Source organism: Tupaia chinensis, unplaced genomic scaffold, assembly GCF_000334495.1.
Source record: "Tupaia chinensis unplaced genomic scaffold, TupChi_1.0 Scaffold000228_1, whole genome shotgun sequence".
Lineage (NCBI taxonomy): Eukaryota > Metazoa > Chordata > Mammalia > Scandentia > Tupaiidae > Tupaia > Tupaia belangeri.
In genome coordinates, this window is record NW_006159703.1 from 2548594 (window position 1) to 2554572 (window position 5979).

Sequence of the window (5979 nt, forward strand, 5' to 3'; positions counted from 1 at the left end):
GGGGGGGTGGGGGGTATCTAAATTGCCAGCAATGGGATTTGCAAACACCAGGGTCATTTTAAATGAGACAAGGTGATCTCTGGAGAGTACAAGAACCTGTGTGTGCCCTGAGCTGGAAGGAGGACAGCAGCAGTCACTGGTTGAAGACATGTATAAAAACATGTTATCATTTAATCTTTCCTCTAAAACACGGCACACCCTTTGTGTATCCACTCTGTGTCAGAAAAGGCTTTGTGGCTCTCACCCTCACCCTCTGCCTTTCCCAAATCAAGCTGATATGTGAAGAAAGCTTTGATAAAGAATTCTGAGACTTAAATCAATAATGAAATCCCCCTGCTCTGTGGTTATGAATTAATATTTTCTTAGAAAATGGAAACTGTAGAGAATAAGAATGAAAAAACATCCAATGTAGAGTCAGGCAGACTAAATATGAATCCCAGCTCTGCCGGTTTCTTTTCTTTTTAATTGCTAGAGAATGCATGCGCCCACCAGGGGTACAGAGAAAGAGAGAAAGCACCCCCCAATGGGGCATGGTCCCATCACAATCCCTTCTCCATTTCTCCATTGTGTTGGGATTTGGGGGCACACACACACAGGTGCCTAGAGTGTTTTTCAAGCCTCTGGGGTAGGGATTTGAACTGTACTTGACCAAGTAGGATCTGGCTCCCCTAACCACTAGACTACAGGGCTGCTCCCAGCTCTGCCATTTTCCAGCCGTGAAATTCTGGACACACCTCTTGCCTATTCTTATACTCAGCTTTCATTTCTGTGTAATCCATTCTTCTGACAAATATTTCCTGAGTGCCTACCACGTGCCATGCATTCTTCCAACTCGACTGTGTTGTTCTGCAGTTACAGGAGACAACAAAGCATAAGCCTCTGCTTTCCTGGAGCTTATGTTTTACTGGAGGCAGTGAGGAGGCAGACAACATCACACAAAAATGATACACAGTATCAGGCAGTGTTAAGAGGTAAGGAAAAGGGAGCAGGCAAGACACAGAGGATGAACAGGAAGATGTAAATGGCTATTATCATAGGGTAGTCCAGGGACGCTTCTCTAATAAAATGGCACTTGAGTGAAGACTTACCTGAAGTGAGGGGCTGTGGCTTTGGACATAACAGACCTGTGGCTTTGGAGAATCATAGAATCTACCTGAGAGAGTTTCTATGAGGACTGAATGATGGAAGGATAGAAAATCTGGCACCTGGCACACAGTAAACCCTCAATAAATGGTGGCTATTATTATGATTACTATCATTATCTCTATTAGTTATAATGTGTGTTTGAATAAAACCTATTAGGAAACTTGAATTCAGGACCAGCAGGTGACGTGGGGGTTAAGGCAGCTAGATCCAACATGGCTAAGCAGTTCCGAGTCCTGGACTTGGCAGCTTGAGAATCATGCTGAGTGCATGAGTGTGTATGCCCAAAATCCTGAGAGGAGAATGGAGAAGGCCCTGGAGCATAGACATCCTGGCTGGGGAGTAATTTCTCACTTTCTCTCTCTCCCCACTTACTCCCTTGGTGAGTGCATATGCCCTATAGCAAACTAAAAAAAACCAAAACCAAAAACAAAACAAAAAAACCTAAAAAAGCTTGAACTCATTATACTACTTTCAATTAAAAAAATATTTATGCATCCATTTAGTTTTTTAAAAAAATTTGACCAGAGACTAGAGAGAGAGGAAGCAAGAATAGCAAGCCACCATGTCTGGGACTTGAACCATGGTCGGCCATGTGGAAGTATCCAGCATCTTAACCAACACACCACCTGCTGGTTCCCCACCTTCAGTTGTGAGGAAATTATGACAAGTCACACCTTCAGAGCTCACACCTTCTAGGGGTAGAGTCTATATTTATAAGGGGTTAAAGGGCAAATTTAAACCTCATCTAGGTTCCCAGAGCACTGGTAACCAGCCATAATGAGGAAACTAGTAAGCCCAGGCTCATCCTTTAGGGAGAAGTATGCTAAGTGCAATTTCTTACCACCCAGCTCCCATCCCAGGCTGATTAAGGCACTTGAACAAGTTCCTGTTGCCTAGAAAGGGCTCCGAAGATCTGCTGCCCCAAGCTATTGGAGGTTGGGAAAGAAGAGCACAGAGGGACTGTGTAAGACCATAAGGGTCTTTGTTTTTCCATGCTGAAGTAAGGGACCTGGAAATTCCACATGCTGTATTTGTTCATGTGTGAGAGAGTGATTCCCTGATCTGGAAAAATAACAGCACTAATTATTAAGAAAACCATTTCAAATGCTCAAATGTTTGTATTCAAGTTCAAGCCAAGGATCTTTCCTTTTTTTTGGAGAGGTTTTTGCTATAAGGGCGCATGTGCTTACCAGAAAGACAGAGAGAGACAGAGAGACAGAAAGTGAGAAATCACCCCCCAGAGGGGACGGCCACACTATAATCCCTTCTCCTCCATTCTCCTCTCAGGATCTTGGGCATGCACGCACATGCGCTTGGCGTGAGTTCAAGCAACCGGGTCTGGGACTCGAACCGCAGTCGGCTACATGGGAGTCCAGCGATGTACCCATTATGGTAACTGCTGGTCCCTAGGATCTTTCCTTTTAATCCAAAATCTAGGAGAACCAGTTGAAGGACACTGAACAAGTCACTTTCTCTCTCTGAACCTGTATTAAAGACTTCAGTTCTCAGAACAAAATAGATCACGGTTCACCTCTCAGTCCTGTATGATCTTGGGTACCTTAATTAACCTCTTGGAGCTTCACTTGTTAAATGGACATTTCAACAGTGAACTATACCTCTTGAGGTAGCTAATGCAGAGAGTACAACACAGTCCACGGGGTACAGCAAACGTCCCATAAATACTGGATACCAGCATTTCACCTGCCAAATGTCTGTCATGTTTTCCTCACTGGCTGTTCAGAAGATGAATCAAGGAGTTAGGTAAGAAAACATTTTGTGATGTAAATGGTACTTTACAACTGTAAGGTGTTATTAAATTATCATCATGACTCTTGCTTCGAATTTTACAATACTGAGTAGGGGGATACCATTTTCATAGAAATGCTTTTCATGCACTCTTTGGGTAATAAGAGATTGGATTTGAAAGACTATCTTTCATGAAAAAAAAATAGCAGCTTTCTTGCTTTGAAAAGCTGAGCCTCTCAGCGCTGAAACAGAACAGGTTCATTACACAGTGAGGATTAATTAGCTGTCGGGTATTATTAAACATTCTCACTCACAAAACCCATATAGAACTGGAAACTATGAAAACAAGAGAGAGGTGATCATGGTACAGGGAGGGGGGGGGGAGACACAATTGCTGGCAATGCAAATTTCAAGAGCAAAGCATGTTAGTAAATTATATTCTACTTAATATCATGTCAGCTTATTCTCAGTTTAGATCACTCTTCTGAATCTAGGGCCTTCAGGGTTGCCTGTTTTTTTTTTTGTTTGTTTTGTTCTTTCTTTCTTTCTTTCTTTTTTTTTTTTTTTTCTCCTGTCTACCACTGGAATCAAAAAGAAAAGGAGGCTAGCCTTTCGAGGGTTTCCATCAAAAGAATGCTGGAGTGTTTACACTAAAATGTGGAATATTTGAAAGCCTAGCAAGTGAGAGGGGAGTGAAATCAGATGCAGATATTTACAATTTTATAGCAAACACAGCTCCCAAATGAGTCAGTAACTATTCAAATCATTGAAGAAATAAAAGAAGCTCATTTAAAAGACAGTCCCAAAGGGCCATAGGGATCATGGAGCCCAGTGGCCACAGACCCCCTTGTTTCAAGCCTCAGGAGTAAATGTTAACATGTAGATTCCTCCAGATCGCTCCCCTGAAGAGGCGTCCTGGGCATCTGCACTTCCTCGTTCTCTGCTTGGCAGCTTATCATTAAGCTTGAAGGGAAGAAATGTGATTCATTGGCCAGGGTCATACAGACAGTTAATAAGAAAGCAAGAACTGGAACTGGGGTTGCTCCCAGCCACACTTCAGGGTCTCTGTCTGTGTTTGGTAGAAAGTTTATTTCATTACTATCACTGTCTTGCCATCAGGAGGGTCTCTGCTCTAGTGGAAACTAAAACAGGACTTCTCTTTATCACAGGATAGAAATCTCCAAGGGGTTAAGCAGACCTATATGAGGTCCCATTAGGTTTTTGTCATAGGGTGTGTGCGTTTGCTAGAGACAGAGAGAAGGAAAGTGAGGGATCACCACCCCCCCTGGGGGGAGGGGAAGCCATGCAATCCCTTCTCTTCCATTCTCCTCTCAGGATTTTGGGCATGCATGCACACATACCTTGCATGATTTTCTAGCCAGGTCCAGGGCTCGAACCATGGTTGGCCATCTGAGAGTCCAGCATCCTAGCCACTATTGCCACCTGCTGGCCCTCAATATCCACACATCTTTTTCCTAAGATTTATTCATTTAATTTTATTTGTTATTATTATCTTTTTAATTTGATGAGAGAGAGAGAGTGAGCGAGCGAGCTGCCAGGTCTGGGGCTTGAACCACACTTGGCCATGTGAGAATCCAGTGCCACTTGCTGGCCCCTCAGCATCCACACTTTAATCACTCTACTCTGCACCCTCCAAAACATCTGCATCGTTGAGAGCATTCAGTTGTGCCTCTCCCAACCAGCCAGATCAGGTGGACTTGCGTGTAGTAATCCAGGGTTGAAGGCGCAGGATGGTGAATGGAAACTCAACAGCCAAGGCACCGTGGCTCAGAAGGAGCTCAGCTGAAGACCCTGTGCCCACTGGTACTGAGCAGACACCAATAGCCTCACACTGGTCAGCAGAGTCTGTGCTCAAAAAGCAGCCACTGAATAAACAGATGAACACACAAATGCTTGAATGAATGACCCGAAAAACAAGCAAGCTACTCTGCCAGACACACAATGACTAATCCCACTTCTGCTTTTAAACCTAGGGTGTATATGCTTCTTCTCCCCATGTACCTGCCACTCTCATCTCAGTGTTTGCTTTTCAGTAGAGCAGCTGGTATTTGAAAGCACATATTTTACATGGCTTTAGAAGTCCCTCAGGGCTAGGGCTGGTCCCAACACATGCCACTTTACCTTTCAAACTGAACATGTTCAAAACTAAACTCCTCATTCAGTCCTAAGCCACATTAACCTATGTCTACAGAGATTTCCTTTCAAAGTTCACTTTTAGAAACCATTTTTTTTTTCTTTTTTTTGCTATAGGGCATGTGTGCTCACACTTGTCTGGGGGCAGGGGGAGAGGGAGTGTGTGAAATTACCCCTCGGGGTATGGGCACACCTCAGCCCCTTTTCCTGCAATCTCCTCTTGGGATTTTAGGCATGTACTCATGCACATGCACCCAGCATGACTTTCAAGCCACTAGGTCTGGGACTTGAACCACACAGCTGGCCATGCGTGATCTAGCACCTTAACCTCCACGCCACTTGTTGACTCTAGAAATATTTTTAAAAATAATTTTATATAATTTATTAATTCATTTATTTTAATTTGACCAGAGAGAGGCAGAGAGAGAGAGAGAGAGAGAGAGAGAGAGAGAGAACGAGAAAGCAAACCATCAGGTCCAGGACTTGAACCAAAGTTGGCCGTGTGGGAGCGTCTAGCACCTTAACCACCACACTACCTGCTGGTCCCCTGGAAATCTGTTTTTTTAAAAAGTATTTATTATTATTATTTTTAAAATTTGCTATAGGGCATGTATGCTCCCGAGAGAGAAAGAGAGAGAGAGAGAGAGAGAGAGAGGGAGAGAAAGAGAGAGGGAGAGAGAAAAACTGTAAAAGCAAGCCACCAGGTCTGGGACTCGAAGTGTGGTCAGCAATGTGGTAGACCAGTGCCTTAACCACCATGCCACCTGCTGGCCCCAGAAATCCAAGTTTTACATAACTTCTTACGAGAACTTTCCTGGCCTTTCAGAATCAAATGTAATTTCTTCTTTGATTAAACTGCAACTCTCGCATACTTTCAGTGCATTTCTCTTCCTCTGTTTAGTGTCCTTATCATTTGCATATTCATCTTAAAGA

General features: G+C 43.5%; 1 protein-coding gene across 8 annotated transcripts in view; it reads right to left on the reverse strand.

The window, feature by feature from the left end:
- The window catches only part of PPP2R2B (protein phosphatase 2 regulatory subunit Bbeta), a 527631-nt gene that overhangs the window by 115644 nt on the left and 406008 nt on the right, over window positions 1-5979 (reverse strand). The window contains exon 1 of one of the 8 annotated variants that reach the window (XM_014587663.1): window positions 2763-2780. The exons of the other annotated variants lie outside the window; for them this stretch is intronic. The gene's annotated coding sequence lies outside the window, so the exon portion shown is untranslated. Of the gene's footprint in view, window positions 1-2762; window positions 2781-5979 lie in introns of those variants that run through there. 8 annotated transcript variants of the gene reach the window in all.